Source organism: Lonchura striata, chromosome 6, assembly GCF_050655825.1.
Source record: "Lonchura striata isolate lonStrDom1 chromosome 6, ASM5065582v1, whole genome shotgun sequence".
NCBI classification, from domain to species: domain Eukaryota; kingdom Metazoa; phylum Chordata; class Aves; order Passeriformes; family Estrildidae; genus Lonchura; species Lonchura striata.
The window spans coordinates 40,274,348-40,299,185 of record NC_140708.1 but is presented as its reverse complement, the minus strand read 5'-3'; the positions used below and the strand labels follow the sequence as shown (position 1 = coordinate 40,299,185).

At 54.7% G+C, this 24,838-nt stretch overlaps 1 long non-coding RNA gene across 1 annotated transcript; it reads left to right on the top strand.

Moving 5' to 3' along the window:
- The first annotated feature begins 253 nt into the window (after nucleotides 1-253).
- Nucleotides 254-10,267, top strand: LOC146767098 (uncharacterized). Its single transcript, XR_014956206.1, has 2 exons — nucleotides 254-926; nucleotides 8,269-10,267. It is a non-coding gene; the product is annotated as an uncharacterized LOC146767098 (long non-coding RNA).
- The last annotated feature ends 14,571 nt before the right edge of the window (nucleotides 10,268-24,838 follow it).

The window sequence follows — 24,838 nt, the reverse complement described above, 5'->3', positions numbered from 1 at the left end:
GAGGATTTCTCTCGCTCCTCCCGGGGTGTTGCACAAGGGAACGGTGGCAGAAGGCAGAGGGTTCTGGCACTGCCTCCTCAGCTCCGCGGGGAAAAATAGAATCTTGCAATCAGGGAGCTGGAAAAGACCCCGAGGATCATCACAAACAGGCAGGCTCCTGTGAGGGGGGTCAGGCTGAGCCTGGAATTGGTGGAGTCATGGCATGGGTTGGGTGGGAAGGACCCCAAATCCACCCAGTGCCACCCAGGGACACCTCCCACTGTCCCAGGGTGTTCCAGCCTGGCCTTGGGCACTGCCAGGGATCCAGGGGCTGCTCTGGGCACCTGTGCCAGGGCTGCCCACCCTGCCAGGCAACAATTCCCAATTCCCAAAATCCCATCTCAGCCCAACCTGTGGGTCACTCCTCCTCCGGACACCTTGCTGGTGGCTGTGCCAGCATTCCCTCAGGCACGTGCCCGCTCCTCTCCCTCCCCCAGCCCCAGACATCCCCCCTGCTCCTTGAAAAGCAGTTTTATACCCTTGGTTCCAGCAGGAGGGCTCATTCCCCCTGCTAGGCTGGCTTTTCTCTCAAATACATGGTTGAGAGCTTTAATCTGCTGCAAGCAGGTGCCACTGCAGGTGAGCTCTGCTAAGAGCATATGTGTAATTATGCTGCTGAAGTCAGAAAAAGCTGTTATTTTAAAAAACTTCCTTTAATAGTCTGGGTAAGCGTTGGCAGCCAAACATTCTCAGCTGCAGATGTATTCACTTTATTATTCCAAAACAAATTTTAGACTTGCAAAAACATTGAAGGAGCTTAAGTACAAAGGAAAAATTAGAGAGGTTTCATTCAGGGAGCTGTGGTCGGCTCCCAGAATCCCTCAATTCCCAGGAACTGAACAGAGAAGCCTCAGCCCTGGAGGGAAATCTGGGATGAGAAGCTCTGGGTGAGTGGCTTTAAGAGATCAAAGAGTGAAGGGGTGTGTGCTTGAAATCCAAGAACGCAGGGACTCCAGGCGCCCCGGCACAGCTCTGCTGAGTCCCTCCAGGCTGGGGACTCCCTGCACCCTCCCAGTCTCCAGTGCAAAGCTCCGTGGCACAGCCCCAGGCTCTTCGGGAGCAGAACCCACCTGGCTGCAGCCTCCTGCCAGGAGCTGCTCTGCCAGGGCACCAGGGCTGGGGGCTCAGGGCAGCCCTGCACCCCAAACAACCGGGATTTCCTTGCTTTGCTGGGAAATCACAGCTCACACCTGACTCTCTGAGAAATGTGTGTCTGTGGCTCCCAGGCAGCCTTGGGAAGGGTCAGGGGCCTTTGGGAGGGGCAGAAGGAGCCTTTGGAAGGGGCAGGGGCCTTTGGAAGGGGCAGAAGGAGCATTTGGGAGGGGCAGGAAGGAGCCTTTGGAAGGGGAAGAAGGAGCATTTGGAAGGAGCCTTTGGAAGGGGAAGAAGGAGCCTTTGGAAGGGGAAGAAGGAACTTTTGGAAGGGGCAGAAGGAGCATTTGGGAGGGGCAGGAGGATGCCCCGGAGGGGATGAGGGCCAGGAGGAGCTCAGGGAGGAGATGAGGGGTGAGAGGATGCGCTGGGTGGGGATGAGGGGCAGGAGGACTCAAGGAGGGGCAGGAGGAGCTCAGGGAGGGGATGAGGAGCAGGAGGAGCTCAGGGAGGGGATGAGGGGCAGGAGGATGCCCCGGAGGGGATGAGGCACAGCCCCAGCGAGGGAGGGTCTGACCCTCTGCACTGGGGTCGCTCACCCCAGCTCCGGGCAGTGCCCAGCCAGCAGCTCGGCTGTCGCTGTCGCTGTCGCTGTCGCTGTCGCTGTCGCTGTCGCTGTCGCTGTCGCTGGCACGACACGGGACTGCAGGCAGCGGCACAGCCGTGTCAACCCGGGATTTCTGGCCTCGGCGTTCTCTGGTCTGCGTTCCTCTGCCCCGCTCTGCAGACAGGGGGATCAGCGGCCCCACCGCGGACTCTGCAGGGTGCAGAATGGACCCGGAGCTCTCTGCGATCTCCGACCTCTGATCTCTGATCATCTCCGACCTCTGATCTCTGATCATCTCCGATCTCTGATCTCTGATCTCTGATCATCTCCGATCTCTGATCTCCAATCTCTGACCTTCGATCTCTGATCATCTCTGATTTTCAATCGCTGATCTCCCATCTCCAATCTCCGATCTCTGATGTCTAATCATCTCCAATCTCTGATCATCTCTGATCATCTCTGATCTCTGATCATCTCCGATCTCTGATCTCTGATTTCTGATCTCCGATCTCTGATTTAAGTTCTCCAATCTCTGATCTCTGCTCTCCCATCTCGGATCTCTGATCTCTGATCTCCAATCTCTGACCTTCGATCTCTGATCACCTCTGATTTTCAATCGCTGATCTCCCATCTCCAATCTCCGATCTCTGATCTCTGATCATCTTTGATCTCTGATCTCCAATCTGATCTCCGATCTCTGATCTCCAATCTCTGATCTCCCATTTCCCATCTCCCATCTCCATCTCCATCTCCCATCTCCCATTTCCATCTCCCATCTCCCATCTCCCATTTCCCATTTCCATCTCCCATCTCCCATCTCCCATTTCCCATTCCCATCTCCCATCTCCCATCTCCCATCTCCCATCTCCCATCTCCCATTTCCCATTTCCATCTCCCATCTCCCATCTCCCATCTCCCATCTCCCATCTCCCATTTCCATCTCCCATCTCCCATCTCCCATCTCCCATCTCCCATCTCCCATCTCCCATCTCCCATTTCCATCTCCCATCTCCCATCTCCCATCTCCCATTTCCATCTCCCATCTCCCATCTCCCATCATCTCCCATCATCTCCCATCTCCCATTTCCATCTCCCATCTCCCATCTCTCATCTCCCATCTCCCATCTCCCATTTCCCATTTCCCATTTCCCATTTCCATCTCCCATCTCCCATCTCCCATCTCCGCTCGGTGCCTCGCTGCTCCTCTGGGGCTGGGCTGACCTGGGATGTGTGGGATGGTTTCCAGCCCTGCTCCGGGATGAGGGACACAAACCCCGTGCTCCTGTCCGTGCCCTGCTGCCCTCCGGGCACACCTCGGGCCGGCCCCATCGGAGCTGCGGGCTCCGGGTGGGATCACAATTGTGTGTAGAACCAGAGAACCCCAGCCAGGTTTGGGTGGGAGGGACCCCAAATCCCACCCAGTGCGCCCCTGCCATGGCAGGGACCCCTCCCACTGTCCCAGCTGCTCCAGCCCCAGTGTCCAATGCCAGGGATCCAGGGGCAGCCACAGCTGCTCTGGGCACCTGTGCCAGGGCTGCCCACCCTGCCAGGGAACAATTCCCAATTCCCAGATCGTGTTCCTGCAGTGCCTCGGGGGGCAAGGGCCCCGTGTGCCCCCCCAGTGTCACCTCAGCTGGCAGCAGTGCCCGGGAGCAGGCAGGGCTGGAGCCTTTCAGCAATCATTCCTTTAAAGTCCAGCCTCTCCCTCCAAGGCAGGAGAGCCTGAACCAGATGGAAGCTGATGAGGTAAACATGGAAATAAAAAGCTCAGAAATGGCTTTAATGTTTACTTTGAAGCAAAGTTATTTTAATGAATTCCAATTACCGTTTTTTTAAAAAAACCCCCACTTTTGCTGGATGGTCCCTATGGTTAACAAGGAATGCAGATGTTTTCTGCACTAATTGTTCTAATCTAAGTGTTTCCCTGCTTTGCATTCTGAGTGCACCAGCTCTCAGTGCCCCATGGTATTTAAACAGGAGAAAGTGATTCCATGATGCTTTATTTCCCCAAAAAGCAGAAAAAAAATCCTGCTATACTTTGCATTTCAACATTATATGGCAAATTTGATGACCTTCTAATTAAAAAAAAAAAAAAAAGAGAGCCAGTATTTCAAAGTCCTTTTGCAGCACAGTAACCACCACAGTCCAATTTAGGATTTTGTTTACTATCAAAATATTTATTTCAGCAAACTCTTGTCCTGTACCCCAAAAACTCCTCACCTGAATCTCCTGTTCAGTGAGGTCCTCAAAGAGATTTGATGCAAAGAAAAAGTAAACTGGAGGCCTGGATCTCCAGTTGTTGAAAAGCCATTGTAGGTGGTTAAAGAATTGGACTGGGGGGATGTCACAGCCCAGCCCTGGCAGGGTCACCTCGCACGTGCCAGGCTGCTCCGAGCCCATCCTGCCCGGCCCTGGGCACTGCCAGGGGCCCAGCTTCCCTGGGAATTCCCTCCCGGGGAACGATTCCATCACAGAATCCCATCCAAACTGCTCCCAGGCAGTCTGAGTCCCTGCCCGGGAGCCAGGAGCACCACGGCTGCTCTGGGCACCCGTGCCAGGGCTGCCCACCCTGCCAGGGAGCGATTCCTGCCCAAAACCCCACCGAAATGCCCTCTCAGGTGTGCAGCAGCGCCGTGTGCTCTGGAAGCAGGGAATGCACATGGAATCAACGTGAATTCCTGCTTTTCCCACTTCAGAGCACGGCGTCAGTGCTTGAGCTGCTGCCATACCCGGGAAAAGCTAAACCAGCTTGGGCTGGGCTTCTGCTGAGCCTCAACCCCTCCCGGAGCTCTCGGGGCCGGTGGGGCAGGGCTGGGAGCAGCTCTGGGAGGGGCTGGATGGGGTCTGAGGTGCCTTGGCAGGCAGGAGGCTGCGATCCCATGGGATCTTCCAGGAGATTCCATGGCTTTTTGTGACCCCATGGGATCTTCCAGGAGATTCCATGGGTTCTTCTCTGTGATCCCATGGGATCTTCCAGGAGATTCCATGGGTTCTTCTCTGTGATTCCATGGGTTCTTCTCTGTGATCTCATGGGTTCTTCCATGAGATTCCATGGGTTCTTGTGATCCCACGGGTTCTTCCATGAGATTCCATGGGTTCTTCTCTGTTATTCCATGGGTTCTTCTCTGTGATCTCATGGGTTCTTCCATGAGATTCCATGGGTTCTTGTGATCCCACGGGTTCTTCCATGAGATTCCATGGGTTCTTCTCTGTGATCCCATCGATTCTTCTCTGTGATTGCATGGGCTCTTCCATCAGATTCCATGGGCTCTTCCCTGAGATTCCATGAATTCCCTGTGATTCCATGGGTTCCTGTGATTCCATGAATTCCCTGAGGTTCCGTGGGTTCCTCGCTGCCATTCCAGGAGTTCCAGGCAGGCTGCCAAGCTCGGTGCCGCAGCCACCCGGAGAATTCTCTGAGCTGCGCCTCATTAGCAGCCGGCAGCTGCCGGCTCATCCCCAATTAACGGCAGGGCTAATTAATGAACACAGCCCTGCGGGAGGGGCCGGAGCTGCTGCGGCTCCCGGCCAGGGCTGGGCTGAGGTGGGGCTGATGGAAACCAGGGAATTGTCCATCAGCAATGCTCCAAGCCTGGGTCACTCCAGCCAGGTCATGGAGCTGATGGAAACCAGGGAATTGTCCATCACCAATGCTCTGAGCCGCCTGCAGCTGGGAATTAATGCCACAGAGGAAACAGAGGCCATTGCTGGCGTGATTTCAAACACTGAAACCTCTGAGGTAGATATTTTTGTATATATTTATATGTATATATATATGATGCTGTTCATGCGTGAGACAACCTGACTCTGCTGCTGCTGCATCAAAATTTTGCCCTGGAGGATATTTGGGAAAAAAAAAACCCAAACCCAAACCCATACTCTCCCAAAATGGAACTCACTTCATTTGTTTTCCACTTCTGAAAATACAGGAGAAGAGTTTACAAATCCTTAACCATTTTCCTGCCTTTTAGGAATTCAGAAGGAAACAGCAGATCTGCAATGAGGGCGTTCATTGTGTTCCAAACCCAGAAAACATAAAAGCCAAGTATTTGCTGGAGGAAATGTGTTTTTCTACAATTTAGGATGTCCATACAAATTACAACTTCTGTGCAAATTGCAGTTTTAATTCACGTTACAAATATTTTGCAGAGATGAACGGTGCTGTGGATGAGGGGAGGGCAGGAAAAGCGAGCAGCAGCCCGGGGCGAGGGAGAGGACGGGAGGACGTGGGGCGGGCTGGGGAAGGAAGGAGAGGGAGCGTGGCGGGAGCCGGGCGGCTCCTGCGTTCATTCCGGCACCACGGAAAGGTTGGAGTGCCTCGGGAGGGTGAAACCAAAAGGTCGAAATGTCCTGCAGGAGGTTCTGGCCAGGTCAGGCCCCATGGGAGCACCCCTGCTCCTGGACAGACAGAGCACCGGGTCACACCGGGTCACACCGGGTCACACTGGGGTCACACTGGGTCACACCAGGTCACACCGGGTCACACTGGGGTCACACTGGGGTCACACCGGGTCACACCGGGTCACACCGGGTCATACTGGGGTCACACCGGGTCACACCGGGTCACACTGGGGTCACACTGGGGTCACACCGGGTCACACCGGGTCACACTGGGTCACACCGGGTCACACTGGGGTCACACCGGGTCACACTGGGGTCACACTGGGGTCACACTGGGTCACACTGGGGTCACAGGGGGGTCACAGCCATGGGGTCACACGGGGGTCATACGGAGTCACAGCCATGGGGTCACACTCACAGGGGTCACGCTCACAGGATCACACTCACGGGGGTCACACTCACAGGGATCACACTCACAGGGGTCACACGGGGTCACACTCACAGGGGTCACACTCATGGGCTCACACTCACAGGATCACACTCACAGGGGTCACACTGGGTCACACTCACAGGGATCACACTCACTGGGTCACACTCACTGGGTCACACTCACAGGGGTCACACGGGGTCACACTCACAGGATCACACTCACAGGATCACACTCACAGGGATCACACTCACTGGGTCACACTCACTGGGTCACACTCACAGGGATCACACTCACAGGATCACACTCACTGGGTCACACTCACAGGGATCACATCACTGGGTCACACTCACTGGGTCACACTCACAGGGATCACACTCACTGGGTCACACTCATGGGCTCACATCACAGGGCTCACACCCCCGTGCAGCTGGCATGGCACCACTGTGCCCCAGGGCTGCTGCAAGGTGTCCCTGGTGCCCTGCCAGGCCCTTGGCGTGTGCCCCGTCCCTGCCGTGTCTGTGCTGAAGGAAACCTCCCCTGGCACGGGGCCTGGGGGGTTCTGGCTGCTCAGGGGGTGCTGCTGCCTTCTCCTGGGGCTGCAAGGCTCCACGGCCTCATCAGCATCAGCTCCAGCCACAGATTTATGCAAATGCTGGAGCAACTGATGAACTGCTCCTTGTTTTCGGTTTCAGGTGGGATATTATAAATACCCAGAACAAAAATAGGCTTATTACAAAAGCGCTGGGCTCAGTAGGAGATTCAAGGCTGAGTTGATTTTTCCTGTATTAACATATATTAACTTGTCTGGTTTCAAGGGTCCCCAGGGAATAATGTTATGGCTGGGCTTAGACTGGGGGTCACAAGTGATGGTGCTGGTGGAAAAAAAACATTTTTTTTTACGTTGTTAATACGATAAAACATCAGAGGGAAATTTGAGCATCCAACGGGTTTTTATTTTCCTTTTCTGTAGCTCTGTGCCTTCTCCTGACTCTCCAAACCCCTCTGGTTTTGGGAGAGGGGGTGAGGTGAGGAGGGTCCTTTCTCAAGCTGGCTGTTTAAGCTTAATGGAAAATAAATGTTCCAAATGAGAATGGTCTTTGCAGTGCTCCAGGTGAAGCACTGACCCCGATGTACCTGATTTGATATTGAACAGTGAAAATGTGCTGCAATTCCTTTGCTGCTGCGTGTGGGGAGGAGCAGGGCTGCAGGACAGCAGAGGGAAGGGCAGGATGAGCCAGGGGGGCTCTTGGCCTCACTTCTGGCAGTCAAAATGATGATGTTTGGAGGGACAACACAAGGATGGTTGGGGTTTTATTGGCACAAGGCTGGAGCTGCCCATGTCAGGTCCAGCCCGGACCAGGCAGAGTGGGGAGAAGCAAAAAAATGTCAAAACAGTGAAAAGTTAGCCTGGGTCTGTGCTCAAGGGTGCAGGAGAGGAGCCCTGGCTCCCTGGCAGTGCCCAGGGCCAGGCTGGAGCAGCTGGGCCAGGGAAGGGTCCCTGCCATGGCAGGGTGGCACCGGGGGCTCTGAGCTCCCTCCCAGCCACAGCAGCAGTGAGATCCTGAGCCAGGAGCTGCTAAAGATGCCCAGGAAGTTTCGATTTGCCTCTCAGAACTGGCACCTTCCCTCCCGGGCACAGCCGCAGTGCTGCACTGCTGGGGCAGCAGGGCACTGCCAGCTGTGGCTTCTGTCTGCAGCTCCGGGTGCCCTCGTTTGCAGTGCCATCGCTAATTGGGCGTCCCGGGGTAATTATGGACAGGTGATTCGTGCAGCCGGCACCCAGAACAATCCTGAACCAGCCCAGAGCCAGCTCAGCACCCAGAACAATCCTGAACCAGCCCAGAGCCAGCTCAGCACACAGAACAATCCTGAACCAGCTCAGCACCCAGAACAATCCTGAACAATCCTGAACCAGCCCAGAGCCCAGAACAATCCTGAACCAGCCCAGAGCCAGCCCAGCACCCAGAACAATCCTGAACCAGCTCAGCACCCAGAACAATCCTGAACCAGCCCAGAGCCAGCTCAGCACACAGAACAATCCTGAACCAGCCCAGAGCCAGCTCAGCACACAGAACAATCCTGAACCAGAACCAGCTCAGCACCCAGAACAATCCTGAACCAGCCCAGAGCCAGCTCAGCACCCAGAACAATCCTGAACCAGCCCAGAGCCAGCTCAGCACCCAGAACAATCCTGAACCAGCCCAGAGCCAAGGACACGCTGCAGCTCCAGCCCCAAAAAGTACAACCAGCAGGAATGGAGGAGAGTAAACTCCCAGCCCAGCCACAGAGCAGGGCTCAGGAGCTGCTGCTGCCCCCAGCCCGGCCTGAGGAAAGTGTGGATCCTTTCCCAGACAGGTGTGGTTCCTTTCCCTGGAAATGTGCGGTTCCTTTCCCCATTCAGGTGTGGCTCCTTCCCCATTCATGTATGGTTCCTTTCCCTGGAAATGTGGGATCCCTTTCCCTGGAAATGTGCAGTTCCTTTTTCCCATTCAGTTGTGGTTCCTTCCCCATTCAGGTGTGGTTCCTTTTTCCCATTCAGGTGTGGCTCCTTTCCCCCGAGGTGTGGCTCCTTCCCCACCCACGGTGCCTGATGACCTGGCTCCTCTCACCCTGGCTGCAACCAGCTCTGTCCCCACGCCCGAAATGAGGGCTCGGTTCTCCTGCAAGCCCGAGATGTGAGCACACAGCTGCCAGCTGCCCAATGAATATTAATCTGCTCATAATAAACTGTCTCATAAATAATTCCAGCTTCACAAAACGAGGGAGTTTAAGATACTGCAAAGTTAAATGAACCATTAGTGATGTGTCTCTTAAAAGTACCGCCGGTGACTGGATGTTGTTTCAGAGAGTTTTCCATCATGTACTTTTATTCATTTATGAACATGTGACAAAGAGCCCTCAGCTTTTGTTCCTTATCTATCTTTTCATTGTTTCTGTTGAAAGGTGAGATGGATTTATTTGGATTACACCGGCTATGGCCCATTTCTAAGAATGAAAAGGCTGCAATGCTAGCAGGCAGTGAAGAACACAAAGCAGGAGATGGCAAAGCAGCTCCATAAAGCGAGGGCCGAGGATGTCAGAGTTGAGATGTTTAAATCTGGAATTTCCTGCCTTAGCCAGGACAAGAATTGCAGTCATCCTCAGCTTCCCATATGATAAACCAAGGATGACATTCCCTATTTTGTTAGAGAAATCCTTTCCTGATGAGAATTCTCGGGCACGCCTGCCCTTTCTGCACGAGTGTGGGAGAACTCACTCAGGGGAGGAAGCTCTGTTGGCGTGATTTTATTAATACCAAAAAAATTGGCCATGTTAAATCAAATCAGCTTACATAAGTAAAAAAATTAAGTAAAAACCAGAATGGTTTGTGTTAGAAGGGACCTTCAGGAGCATCTCATCCCAGCCCTGCCGTGGCAGGGACACCTCCCACTGTCCCAGGAGCTCCAAACCCCAATGTCCAACCCAGCCTTGGGCACTGCCAGGGGTCCAGCCCTGCCCTGGCAGCCGTGCCAGGCCTGGCCAGCCCTGTCCATGAGGAATCCTCTCCTGTTCTTGCCATGTTCCCATTGTTCTCTTATTTTGAAATAGAACACGTTGCTGTAGGTGAGCGTTGGGTGGGTGAGCGGAAGATTTGCCTTTGAAATCACAGGAATAGTCAAACCACATGAGCTTAATTATCAATCACTAAAACTGCAGAGGAAAATCTGTGGAACTGCCTCCTCCAAAATAAAAGGTCTAATAAACTGTGGAAAAAGCAATTTTAAGGGAAGTGTTTATCGCAGTGAGATGATTTATTCCCTGGGAACCACTCTCAGCTTGACTTTTCTGAATCTCTCGGTACAAAACAATAAATTGCTACTTCAAGCCATGAAAAATTTGGAAGTAGACAAAGTCACAGTGACAGTGGCCAACTTTAATCTGCCATTTAAAGCTAATTAAAAGCTACCCTCTCAGTGGGTGTAGGTTTGAAAGCTGTTGGCATGTCTGCTTGTAGGAATGTCTCCAGGCCTGCTGGGATTCTCCCTTTCTCCTGTGGGGAGGAAAGGCTCCGGGTGGTGTTTGCAGGGCCTGGTGCTGGTGTGGAGAGGGGTTGTCCTTCAGTGGGCAGGGAGGTGCTGTGCCAGCTGTGCCAGCTGTGCCAGCTGTGCCCTTCCGTGCCGCTGGGGTTTCAGGGGGGCTCAGAGCCTGGCCCTGCTGCTCTCACACCTGCAGAGCTGAGGAGGGTCCATCAGAGCCAGCTGAGAACCTCGCCCTGATGGGAGGCAGCTGCCTGGTGGCCATAAATCCATTTCCTCTGAGAAACGAGGTGAGACACTGAGCTCTTGGCTCCCAGGCCGTGAGTGCTTAAGGAATTCAGTTATTTATGAAAATATGCAAGCTGTACCGAGGGAGATAAGCCTTGCTTATGAATAACATTAGCCTAAAGTGCTCAGCTGAGCTCTCATCCCTTCCCTGCCACTGCTCTGCAGATTGGGGAGGAGATAGCTGCCATCTGTGAGCCGGGGAAAGGCTGCTGGAAGTTACTCCAACTTTCCAGCCTGGCTGTTCTTTTCCCACTTTGTGTTGATTTGGGCCTGGCTCCTCCCATCACTCTTGGGGGAAGATGGTGCCACACGCTGGGGGTGCCACGAGCCCAGTGAGAGACCCTGGGGAATTTGGGTCGGGGTCAATCCCTCTTTCCAGAGGATTAGAGCTTTATCCTCATTATTCCTCCCTGGCAGGGTGGGCAGCCCTGGCACAGGTGCCCAGAGCAGCTGGAGATTTTGGTTAGGAAAAGTTCTGGGGATTTTTATTTTTTGCATTCTTACATTTTCCCCCCCTCAGGAATTTTGCTCCTATTCTTTCCTTCTCACTCTGAAATTGAATTGTGTTCCTTACTAGCAATCCACATGGCAAAAATGGCTTTCAATTAAATTCTTTTTTGGTACGTTTACAAATACAGGTAATTCTGGATTATTTCAGGAGAGATGATGGTGCCTAGATGTGAAATTTGGATCTGCTGGCTTCTGGGGACACAGATCCATTGGATGGGCGAATAAAGCATCTCCTGGGCCTTGGGACACCAAATTTCCCTAAAGAAATGCAGCACATAAAACTCAGGGTGTCTCTTTCTTCAATAGCCTGGGAGCCTGAGCAGTGAGGAGTTCCTGCTGCCCCGAGCCCCGCTGTCATTTGGGGCTGAGCCTGCCCAAATCTGACTGTGCCCAGGGGATGGAGGGGGGAGATGGGCACCGTCAGCCCCTCCCCACGGGGTGAAAAGGGAATAAAGGAGCCCCAGAGCACAGAACACACGGATTTGGCATTTGGGGCCTTTCCTTATCGGGAGGAAATTCCAGCACAGGATTCTGCCCTGAGGTGGAGACACCCGAGCTGAGCTTTGGCTTTGAGCAGCAAGGACACTTCTGTGGGTTCCCCGGAGAGGTCGGGCCAGGCTGGGCACTGGCGCTGGAGCCCCTGGCACGGGGGAGGTGTCCCTGCCATGGCAGGGTGGCACTGCCTGGATCTGGGCTCCCTCCAGCCCAAACCAGGCTGGGGCTCCGGGGTTATCCTCTGGTGTTCCCGGTGGAGCCTCTGGCAGAGCTGGAACACCACAAAGGCTGCTCAAGCCAGAGACTTTGAGCAGCTTTTGCTGCCCTGAAAACCTCACCAAGACGTTTTGTCTCGTGGCAATCTCGAGATCATCCCCGTGAGATTGTGGAGAGACATTGCTGCATATCATTTTGATCCTGAGGACAGGCATCAGTTAAGAAAAGAAATTAAAAAACCTATCTAATAGCCTGTAATAACTCATGATGTCAAGCCCTAAATTGTGTTTCTGTGGCACGGAGATTGGCATTGGCATTACACAAAGAGGCTCTGGGAGACTTTGAATATTCCATTGTGTTGATGAAGACAAATCCTCCCCGTGCTCAGCTGCGTTGGGTTCACGTCTGAGCGTGTTTCCTCAGGAAGATGATGATAAATGGAATGGGCTGCTGGAGGGCAGACTTTCTACTTTTCCACCCTTTGTTAATTCAAATATCACACCACTCAAACCCTTGTGACCTGTAATTCCTCATACAAAGTTGGCAGCTTTTTCCACAGGCTAAAATGGAAGCCACGGGTGTTTTTATTTTGTGCCAGGGTCCCCGAGCCCCTGGCAGGTTCTGGGGGCAGCCAGAGGGATCCCTGGGCTCCGAAGCTGGGGCAGCCCTGGTGCTGCTCCTCTGCACCAGTCAAGTGCCAGTCAGATGTTCATGGACTCATTTCTCCTCATGTCATCTCCTGCTTCTGTAGTGCCATCAAAAGGAGAGAGAGAGGCAGAAGAAAGTGATTCAGAATGGGTTTGACTCAAGAGAATGCTGCTCCTGCCTCAACCACAGCTTGGCCATCTATGGAAGAATTATGATCTATTTAGTTTAATATTTCAGCCTTCTTCACTTCCAGCAAGAGCAGCAGTAATGAGTCACTGACCCTGGAAAAATATCACTGATTTGATTAATTAGCACTTAAAAAGGACTCCTCGGAAAGGCAACTTTCAAAGGTTGGCAATAATGCTGGTATTTTATTTGTCCTTTCATTAGCTGGAGCACTAAGAAATTCTGACAGGAGCTTTATGTGATTACTTTCCAGTTGGTTCAGTGCAACCCCTGAAATATTCCTACACAGAGATCAGAAGGAAAATTCAAAGGGAAGAAGGTTGAATTTCTCTTTAAACTCAACTTTTGAAAATGAGGAAATGGGATTATTCAGGGTGGGAAATGAACACTTTTCTGCTCTGCTGCCCCACCAGAGCTGGGGATTTGGAGTGTTATGGACTGGTTGGGGTGGAAAGGGACATTAAATCCCACCCAGTGCCCCCTGCCATGGCAGGGACACCTCCCACTGTCCCAGCTGCTCCAGCCCCAGTGTCCAGCCTGGCCTTGGCACTGCCAGGGATCCAGGGGCAGCCACAGCTGCTCTGGGCACCTGTGCCAGGGCTGCCCACCCTCACTGAAGAACCTTCCCTGGAGAGCCCCCAGAGAGGCTCATCAGTGGATACAGGTGGGACAGGAGCTGAGGTGCTGCAGGGATGGTGGGACAGGAGCTGAGGTGCTGCAGGGGTGGTGGGACAGGAGCTGAGGTGCTGCAGGGATGGTGGCACAGGAGCTGAGGTGTGTCAGGGGTGGTGGGACAGGAGCTGAGGTGTGTCAGGGGTGGTGGGACAGGAGCTGAGGTGTGTCAGGGGTGGTGGGACAGCCTTTGGGGGGCTGTGGGGGGCTGTGGGGCCAGGGCTGCACCTGGAGGTTGGAATTGCCCTGAGCGTGGGCTGAGCCATCCTCCCCCATCTCTGCATGGAGAGGGAGCTGAGCTGCTGCACCTCCCCACTGCTCAGCCCCCAGCTGGGCGTGGAAGCTTTTCCAGAGGGTTTTCCATGGATGCCTGGATCCAGGAGAGCTGTGTGTGCCCTCAGGAGAGCCCTGGCACACGGGGGGCAGGGGCAGTGTCTTCATCCTGCCTTTCTTCCATCCCTCTGCTGCTGTGGAGGGGCACTGGGGGTTAAATCCTGCACTGGAGCTGGCACCAAGCAAACCCTGGGGTTTGGCACAAAGCCTGGAGGGCCCCTCGGAGCTGAGCAATCCCGGGCCCTGCAGGGGTCCCAGAGCAGCAGCGGGCACGAGGAGCTTGGTGGGGTTTGCTGAGCTCCTGTGGAGTTTGGCTCTTGGCTTCGGGGCAGGAGGCAGGGCTGGGGCTCTGCCTGTCCTGGGCAGCCGAGCCTCAGCCAGCGTGGCTCTGTGCCTGGGGACAGCACCTGGGCCAGGGGAACACCTGGGGAACACCTGGGACAGGAGAACACCTGGGCCAGGGGAACATCTGGGACAGGAGAACACCTGGGCCAGGGGAACATCTGGGACAGGAGAACACCTGGGGCAGGGGAACACCTGGGATAGGAGAACACCTGGGATAGGGGAACACCTGGGATAGGAGAACACCTGGGGCAGGAGAACACCTGGGGCACATCTCCCGCAGTGCTGGGGCCCTGCAGATCCCAGCTCCGTGTGCTGCTGGAGTTCTGCTGCAGGAGAGCAGCTCCAGGGAGAGCTCAGAGCCCTGCCAGGCCTGGAGGGGCTCCAGGAGAGCTGCAGAGGGACTGGGGACAAGGGATGAGGGACAGGACACAGGAATGGCTCCCACTGCCAGGGGCAGGGCTGGGTGGGAGATTGGGAATTGGGAATTGGGAATTGTTCCCTGGCAGGGTGGGCAGCCCTGGCACAGATGCCCAGAGCAGCTGTGGCTGCCCCTGGATCCCTGGCAGTGCCCAAGGCCAGGCTGGACACTGGGGCTGGAGCAGCTGGGACAGTGGGAGGTGTCCCTGCCATGGCAGGGGGGCACTGGGTGGGATTTGGGATCCCTCCCACCCAAACCCATCCATGATTCTGTAGGTCTGGAGGATCAGAGTGAGCTGTGTGGAGCCCAGGGCTGAGCTGGGCTGCTCCACCACGGGATCCATCAGGATCAGCTGCTCCAGGGACACCCTGGCCCCACCAGGAGCAGCAGTGGAGCACTGGGGGCTCGAGGAGCTGGTGGGAAGCCCTCCTGCTCATCCCCATTCCATGGGAAAGGAAAAATCCTCCATGTCCCCTGTGCTGGCCCATTCTGCTGCTGCAACAGGCAGTGAGGAGTTGTTTTTTTTAAAGCTTTTATTGGTATTCAACAAACAATAATAATGTAATCGCAGCGATCAAATCCTCAAGCACTGTCAAATTATTTCTGGGAGATGAAAGCATGAAATGTTCTGTGCTCCTGGCAGCTTGTGCTACAGAACCTGAGCAAAACGGGGAGCTCCATAATGCATTGATGGCCCTGCCTGTGAGAGGAGCTGCCTGGACTGCCACGTTTCCCTGTCACGGGGGCACCGGGGGTACCTTCCTCCCCTTTGAGGAGTTGGGGTCTTCTCTGCCGTGTCTGTCACTGTCAGCCTGGCACAAAGCCCTGCACGTCCCCAGCAGGGCAGCAGCTCCTCCTGCTCCTGCCTGGGGCAGGCTGAGCTCACCAGAGCCTGGGCAGGTGCAGGAGCTGCCCTGGGTGACACCTGAGAGCCCTGGGTGACAGGAACTGCCCTGGGGTGACACCTGAGAGACCTGGGTGACAGGAACTGCCCTGGGGTGGCACCTGAGAGACCTGGGTGACAGGAACTGTGCTGTGGGTGACACCTGAGAGACCTGGGTGACAGGAACTGCCCTGGGTGACACCTGAGAGACCTGGGTGACAGGAACTGTGCTGTGGGTGACACCTGAGAGACCTGGGTGACAGGAACTGCCCTGGGGTGACACCTGAGAGACCTGGGTGACAGGAACTGTGCTGTGGGTGACACCTGAGAGACCTGGATGCTGAAACTGCCCTGGGTGACACCTGAGAGCCTGGGTGACAGGAACTGCCCTGGGTGACACCTGAGAGACCTGGGTGACAGGAACTGCCCTGGGGTGGCACCTGAGAGACCTGGGTGACAGGAACTGCCCTGGGTGACACCTGAGAGACCTGGGTGACAGAAACTGTGCTGTGGGTGACACCTGAGAGACCTGGGTGACAGGAACTGCCCTGGGGTAACACCTGAGAGACCTGGGTGCTGAAAATGCCCTGTGGGTGACACCTCAGGAATTTGGGGGTGACAGGAACTGCCCCTCCTGGTGTCACCTCAGGAATCTAGGGAAGCAAGCCCCACTGAGGATAAATGCTTGGGTATTTTTATGGAGTTTTCTCTGAAAAAAAAACCATGAAAACCCTTAAAGGAACCAAGAAACAAGCCCCAGCCAAAGCCCAGAAGAGCCCACAGAAGGCTGGGATACCTCAGGGACCTTCCCCCCACTTTCTCGAGGGTCACAAGACCCCAGAACTTCATTAGCAATACAATTCCCGTGGCAGATGGAAATGTCCTCTGCCAGCAGGACCCTCTGGAATTGATTCCCTTTTCCCTTTAGGACTTCGCTCGTCGATTGAGCTTCGCCTGCATTGAAAGACTTCTTTTTTCTTTCAATTTTCATCTGCTCAGAAATATCCTAAAAAGAATCCGAGTTGTTTTTTTTCCTCTGCAGTAGAATGGCACTACCAGCAGTTGCTCAGGGTATTTTTAAATTGAAGAGAGCAGAGGAATTTTCTAATAGGAAGGGAGGATTTCAGTGATTATCAGTCCTCCTTAAAGCCCAGTCCAGAGCAGCAGATTCCCCATCCCCAGCTGTTCCACCTGCAGAGGGAAGGGACAGGTCTGCCACAGCAGGCGTGGGGCTGGTTTGGGTTTGTGTTTTTGTTGGAAAGCTTCTGTCTTAGATTTGCAGTGTTCAGGGCTAGGGGATCCGGTGTTTGAGGACAGTCATGAGTCCTGGCTGAGCAGTAATAGGGACTCCTTTAGGTGCCCATGTCCCTGATGTCCCTGTGTCCCTGTGGTGTCCCCATGTCCCTGCAGTGTCCCTGTGTCCCTGCGGAATCTCCATGTCCCTGTGGTGTCCCCATGTCCTGCAGCCCACCCTGGAGCTCTGCAGCCCCTCCAGGACAAGAGAGCTGCAGCTCAGGAGAGTCCAAGGCAGGTCCCATCACAGCCCTGTCCATCCCTGCCCATCCCATCCCATCCCTGCCCATCCCTGTCCATCCCTGTCCATCCCATCCCATCCCTGCCCATCCCTGCCCATCCCATCCCAGCCCATCCCTGTCCATCCCTGTCCATCCCATCCCATCCCTGTCCATCCCTGCCCATCCCTGTCCATCCCTGTCCATCCCTGCCCATCCCTGCCCATCCCTGTCCATCCCATGCCATCCCTGCCCATCCCTGCCCATTCCAGCCCATCCCTGTCCATCCCTGCCCATCCCTGTCCATCCCATCCCATCCCTGCCCATCCCTGTCCATCCCTGCCCATCCCTGTCCATCCCATCCCATCCCTGCCCATCGCTGTCCATCCCTGCCCATCCCTGTCCATCCCTGCCCATCCCTGTCCATCCCTGCCCATCCCTGCCCATCTCTGTCCATCCCAGCCCATCCCTGCCCATCCATGTCCATCCCTGCCCATCCATGTCCATCCCTGCCCATCCCTGTCCATCCCTGTCCTGCCTTGCAGGAGAAGGACCAGGCTGAGGAACGCCATCCCCGCCGTGGGGATGAGGCAGGCAGGGACGGGGAGCTCCATCCTGGAATTCTCCTGTGGGAACACAGAGCCCATTTCTGCTGAGTGCCTGTGCAGCCATCCCGGGCTTCAGTGCCGGGGAAATGCAAGGGGAAGGGCTCCGGTGCAATAATTATTGCTTGAGGAAATGCAAGGGGAAGGGCTCCAATGCAGTAATTACTGCTTGGGGAAATGCGAGGGGAAGGGCTCCAGTGCAATAATTACTGCTTGGGGAAATGCGAGGGGAAGGGCTCCGGTGCAATAATTACTGCTTGGGGAAATGCAAGGGGAAGGGCTCCAATGCAGTAATTACTGCTTGGGGAAATGCGAGGGGAAGGGCTCCAGTGCAATAATTACTGCTTGGGGAAATGCAAGGGGAAGGGCTCCAGTGCAGTAATTACTGCTCGGTGCCTTGTTTGTAACCTGACACTGCTGTTGCCACCTTGGTTCCTGCGGGAAGTGTGCTGTGTGATTTGGGGCCTGTCTCCAGTCCTGACCCCGGAGTTATGGTGATGTTACTTAACAGCAATAATCTGGGAAGGGAAATAATTAGGAAACAAAAGTGTATTAAAGTTACTGCGAAGAGGATAAAGCCCATAAAGCTGTAATTGCTCGGCTGATAAAGTGAAGTTTAAAACTTGCAATCAGCTTTGACATAATTGCGTTAATGTGGGGAGGTGAAACCACCTAATTAAGGAGCCAAAGCCATGTGTTTTACCTTGGGATAATGGATGAAATGCAGAGGTGGTGATGATTTCCCCCGTGTGAGACACCAGTGCCCATGAATCCTCTCCCTGCGCTCATGGGTTGAACTCCTGGGGCAGCTCTGGAGAGCCCTGGGGGGCTGGAGTGTGACCAGGGCAGGGAACGGAGCTGGGAATGGGATGGGAACTCCTGAGGGATTTGGGAAGGGGATGGAGAATTCCTGAGGGAGCTGGGAAGGGGCTGGGAATTCCTGAGGGATTTGGGAAGGGGCTGGGAACTCCTGAGGGAGCTGGGAAGGGGATGGGAACTCCTGAGGGATTTGGGAAGGGGCTGGGAACTCCTGAGGGAGCTGAGGGGGCTCAGCCTGGAGCAAAGGGGGATCGGGGGGACCTTGTGGCTCTCACAGCTCCTGACAGGAGGGGACAGCCGGGGGGTCGGGCTCTGCTCCAGGAACAGGGACAGGAGCAGAGGGAACGGCCCCAGGCTGGGCCGGGGGAGCTCAGGGTGGAACCAGCAGGAATTTCCCCATGGAAAGGGGCTCAGGAACTGGAACTGCCCAGGAGGGTTGGATCCCATCCCTGGAGGTGGCACTCGGAGCTGGGGACAGGGTGGGGATGAGCACAGGGTGGACTCGGTGATCCTGAGGGCTTTTCCAGCCCCAGTGCTTCCAGAATTGTGATGACACGAGCATCCCTCAAGGCCCTGCAGTTCCTGTCCATACTGGGAACAGCAGGATGTCTGGAGCTTCTCACACAAACATTCTGCTGAAATTCATGAAGGAGTTAATTTCCAGACAAGTTATTTGGAGTGAACTCATTGATCTGGCTCCACGGAGAAGCTGCAACGCTCAGAATTTCTCCCTTAGCTCCCTGAGGTTCCTGGAATGCTTATGAGATGAGTGGTGGTGCAGAGGACCAGTTCTCCGGCTTCCAGGGACGGCAGAGGAATGAGAATGAGAGAAGCACCCCTGGAAACAGCCGGGGCTGAGGCAGCTGCAAACCTCCCCTCAACCCTGGTGCCACTCCTGTGTCTTGCAGGGCTGAAAGGTGCAAGTGTGAGGAGGCTGCGCTTCTGCAGCGTCTCCTTGGAGATCCCGAGTCCCCAGACAGGCTGCTGGCTCTGCCAGGGTGGAGGAGATGTGTCTCCTTCTGCTGGGATCTGCCAGCAGAGCTCCCATGGGAGGGAGGAGTGCTGGTCCTGGGGCCCTTCTGCACCCCAGGGCAGCACATCCACGGAATGAGGGAGCCCCAGCCTGGTTTGGGTGGGAGGGACCCCAAATCCCCCCCAGTGCCCCCCTGCCATGGCAGAGACACCTCCCACTGTCCCAGCTGCTCCAGCCCCAGTGTCCAGCCTGGCCTTGGCACTGCCAGGGGTCCAGGGGTGCCACAGCTGCTCTGGGAATTCATCCTGTGCCAGGGTCACTGGCATCAGCAATGCCAGGGTTTGAGGGAGGCCCCCGCCTCCCTGGCATCTCCCCCTGGCATCTCCCCCTGGCATCACCAGGTGTATTTTGAGTCCCAGGAGGTTGGAATTGCCCTGAGCGTGGGCTGAGCCATCCTCCCCCATCTCTGCATGGAGAGGGAGCTGAGCTGCTGCACCTCCCGACTGCTCAGCCCCCAGCTGGGCGTGGAAGCTTTTCCGGAGGGTTTTCCATGGATGCCTGGATCCAGGAGAGCTGTGTGTGCCCTCAGGAGAGCCCTGGCACACGGGGGGCAGGGGCAGTGTCTTTATCCTGCCTTTCTTCCATCCCTCTGCTGCTGTGGAGGGGCACTGGGGGTTAAATCCTGCACTGGAGCTGTGCTCCGGGAGCTGGCACAAAGCAAACCCTCCCAGACTGACTCTGCTCTTTATTCTCCAATTCAGAAAGAGAATGTTTCCAGCCTCTCTGGCTCTCATGCACGCACAAAAGATGCCTTTTTTTTGGTTTTTGGGGGTTTTGTTGTTGTTGTTGTTGTTTTTTGTTTTATTTCTCTTGGTTTGAATGTTTTCTGTTTCTTCTCAGAGCTACTCAAAGTGATCTCTGTGTGTGCAAACCCTGCCGAGCCTTACCCTGCACCTGTGAAAGCAGAGAAGTGACTTCAACTTCTGCGTCCAACGGGATCAGAAGAATTTGAGGATCTGAGGGAATGGACTCAGATGCTCCCCAAGAGGCTGTGCCACCCCTGGATCCCTGGCAGTGCCCAGGGCCAGGCTGGACACCGGGGCTGGAGCAGCTGGGACAGTGGGAGGTGTCCCTGGTGGGATTTAGGGTCCCTCCACCCAAACCAATCTGGGCTTGTGTATTTGCCTGTGCCCCCTTGTCCTTTCAGCTGAGCAGGAACTGAAGGGCACTGAGCCCTCGTTTGTTTTTCCTTCCTAAATTACCAGAGTTTGAAGTTTTGGTATCAATAACTCCAACTTTAGATAAAACCAGCTTGTGAATATTGTATAAATACCAGAAATCAAATTGATTGAGTCCAGCAGAAACTGATCTTCTACAGGGGGAATTTTCCAGGTGGAATGCTGCTGTCTCCTTTTCTCCACCCAGCCTGCCAGAGGTCATGTCCTGCCCGAGGAGCCCAAGGCCATCCCCACCATCCCCGAGCCTGAGAAGGGGCTCCTGGGCAGGCTGAAGTCCTGCAGCACACGGGAATTCCTGCCGGGATTTTTCACACGGGAATTCCTGCCGGGATTTTTCACACGGGAATTCCTGCCGGGATTCTTCACACGGGAATTCCCGCCGGGATTTTTCACACAGGTATTCCTGCTGGGATTTTTCACACGGGAATCCCTGCCGGGATTTTTCACATGGGAATTCCTGCTGGGATTTTTCATACGGGAATCCCTGCCGGGATTTTTCACACAGGTATTCCTGCTGGGATTTTTCACATGGGTGTTCCTGCTGGGATTTTTCACACAGGTGTTCCTGCCGGGGTATTCCTGCTGGGATTTTTCACACAGTTATTCCTGCTGGGATTTTTCACACAGGTATTCCTGCTGGGGTATTCCTGCTGGGATTTTTCACACGGGTGTTCCTGCCGGGGTATTCCTGACGGGATTTTTCACACAGGTATTCCTGCTGGGATTTTTCACACGGGTATTCCTGCTGGGATTTTTCACATGGGTGTTCCTGCTGGGATTTTTCACATGGGTATTCCTGCCGGGGTATTCCTGCCGGGATTTTTCACACGAGTATTTATTCCTGCCGGGATTTTTCACATGGGAATTCCTGCCGGGATTTTTCACACAGGTATTCCTGCTGGGATTTTTCACACGGGAATTCCTGCCGGGATTTTTCACATGGGTGTTCCCTCCCTGCAGGGTCACTGAGCAGCCCTGGGTGCTGTGCCAGCTGTGCCCACAGGAACAGAGCTCCTGGCACGGCTGGGCTGGATTGGGCTGGATGTGTGTCGCTGAAGGACACGTGAAAACACGATGTGAGCCGCTGCTATTGCAAAGGTGGAAAAGGGGAAGTTTATTTTCTGACTCCAGCATTTCTACTTTTCCAAAAGTGGATTGGAGGGTGAACGTGCCACCTCTCCAATGACATTGGACAAACCACCAGTACATCCAATTTCTCCGCCTCTATGGAGGAATGGTAAATAATAGATTGTTTACAGAAAGTTGGGTGAGAAAGTTCTCTACAAGAATGTAAACTCAGAAGGCTTTAGAAAATCTTAAGAATCAGGGCAACAGATGTGCTCACCCTTCCTCTCTTCCGCAGCATCGGCAGAGGAGATTCCTGTCCCTGCTGCTGCCCCGGGACTCTGAGGAGTTTATCCACTGGGAATTGGCAGTGGGATTTGTTCACTGGGAATTGGCTGTGCCAGGATTCTGGGTGGTGTTGGCACCTCCAGAGGCTCCAGCGTGCCACAGGTGCAGCTGCGCTCAGGGCATTCCACAGGATATCTCTGTATTGTAAATACAGGTGAAGCTGGTGGGAAGAAATGCTGATGTCCAACTCCAGTTCAGACAGCTGAATGTTTTTATTATAACTTCACTACAATACATTAATATACTACTTAAAGGAGATACTAAAACTACAAACCGACTTTTTCTAACTCCCATCTCTGACCAACTCCCAGCTCGTGCCCCTCTCTGAGAGCCCAGCCCCAGGTGGGTTGGATTGGATTGGATTGGATTGGATTGGATTGGATTGGATTGGATTGGCCACCAGCTCAAACAATCCTCACCAGAACCCAACCAAGCAACACCCCAGGTAAACAATTCTCCAAGCACATTCCACATGGGAAAACAAGGAGCAGAAACAGAAATTGTTTTCTCTTTCTTCCCTCTGTGCTTCTCTATAAAAAACCCTGTGGGAAAAAAAAAAAAAGAAATGTGCTGCCACAGCTCTGGGTGTGCTGCAGGACCCAGGCTCCCGGGGCCACCACTCCAAATTAAAGGGACCCCCGGGGGTGGCTGCTGGTCCACATTCCCCTTTCCTTCGGTTGTTCGTGCATCAGCACCAGAGGGTTTGGTCATTACCCAGCATTGTCTCACCAGGCAGCCCGGCAGGAGGAAAAGTGGTGAAGAATGTCCTCAGGGAGAGAAATCCATAATGTAGATATTAACAAAAGGCATGTCTCTTCGGAGTGCTCAGACTCATTTTTCAGACTTAAAAATGAAGATGATGGGTCTAAACCTTTTATTTCAGTGCTAAATTGTCTTTTTGGCTGCCTAAAGTGCTCTTTGCAGTATTCAAGGGCCAAGGTATGCACCAGAGGTGACACTGATCAACTCTCAGGTGCCTTTTTCCCGCATTGCATGCAAACCCAGCTCCTCAAGCACCTCTGCATTTCATAGGAACAGACCCTTTCTGTTTGTTGTTTTCTTGCTGTTGATCTTGTCATTGTGTTTCTGTTCCTCTGCTCGGTCCCAATTACCAGGATGTGGTTTTGAGTTTTACAAACAGCCACACACTAAAACATTTAGCAGTGATCCTCTGTCCATCTGATTTCGGTCATTTTGTGCATTACTCCCATCTCCATCTCCCAGTGTCTCTCAGGGTAATTAGAAGCCATGTATTTCCCTGATCCCGTGTTTAGCCACAGATCATCATCATTTGATTCCAAAACTTCTTGGGGATTACCTTTGTTAAGGTTATTTGCTGCCATGGGAATCAAACTCCTCTGCAATGATTTTAAACGGTGAAGCTGAACCATTTGTGTGTTGTGTGAATTCAGGCTTGGCCCATTTTGCCATTATTCATTCCTTTAATTTTTTGCTGGAGCTGCTGGAAGCTGCGATGCCGTCAGCAGAGGCTTGCTCAGCTCCTTCCTTTCACAGCAGGGAGGAGATAGCAGGAGAAACAACCCACAGGTTAAAGGAGAAACCCACGGGTTAAAGGAGAAACCCACGGGTTAGGGACAAACCCACGGGTTAAAGGAGAAACCCACGGGTTAAAGGAGAAACCCACGGGTTAAAGGAGAAACCCACGGGTTAAACGAGAAACCCACGGGTTAAAGGAGAAACCCACGGGTTAAAGGAGAAACCCACGGGTTAAAGGACAAACCCACGGTTAAAGGAGACACCCACGGGTTGTGAAGGAACACTGACAGCCCTGGGGGCTCAGCCTGGAATCGCCTGGGCTGGGCTGGGCTGGACACGGGCGCTGCTCTCCGGCAGCAGCGGCCCCAGGCTGCTCTCTGCTTGTCTGCAGGAAATCAATAGGATCCCAGACTGGTGTGGAGGGGACCCCAAATCCCACCCAGTGCCCCCTGCCATGGCAGGGACACCTCCCACTGTCCCAGCTGCTCCAGCCCCAGTGCCCAGCCTGGCCTTGGGCACTGCCAGGGATCCAGGGGCAGCCACAGCTGCTCTGGGCACCCTGTCCCCCTGCTCCTAGGGAAGTCCCACCTAAGCCTGTCCTCTGGCGGTTTAAATCCGTGTTATTTTCCTTGCCGACGGAAGGGTCTCGGCTGAGGGGCAGCCGTGGGATAGCTGGGACACCTGAGCTCGCTGGTGCCGTGTACTCGCACGGCCTGGGGCAGGGGGAGACTGGGGGGCTGGGGAAGGTTTGGGGGCTGAGGCTTCTGGGGATGGCGAGGAGCTTGAGGACCTCCGGGGCTCGGAGGTGTTGGGGTGTCTGGGGGATTTTAGTGGTGAGGGGGGCTCCGGGAACCTGGGGGTGTCGGGGGTGCCCGCGGGCAGGGGCTGCCTCCCGCACCTGCGGCCGCCGGGGATGACCCGAAAATCCCGCCGGCTCCTACAGCGAACCCGCGCTCCCAGCGGGGGCTGCACCGAGCCCGCCGCCCCCTCCATCCATCCCTCCCTCCCTCCCTCCCTCCCTCCATCCGTCCATACGTCCCTCCATCCATCCATCCATCCGTCCGTCCATACGTCCCTCCATCCCTCCATCCCTCCCTCCATCCGTCCATACGTCCCTCCATCCATCCATCCATCCCTCCATCCATCCGTCCGTCCATCCCTCCATCCCTCCCTCCCTCCCTCCATCCACCCGTCCGTCCGTCCGTCCGTCCGTCCCTCCCCTCCGCGGGGCGGCCCCGCCGCGCCCCCGCCCCGCTGTCCCCG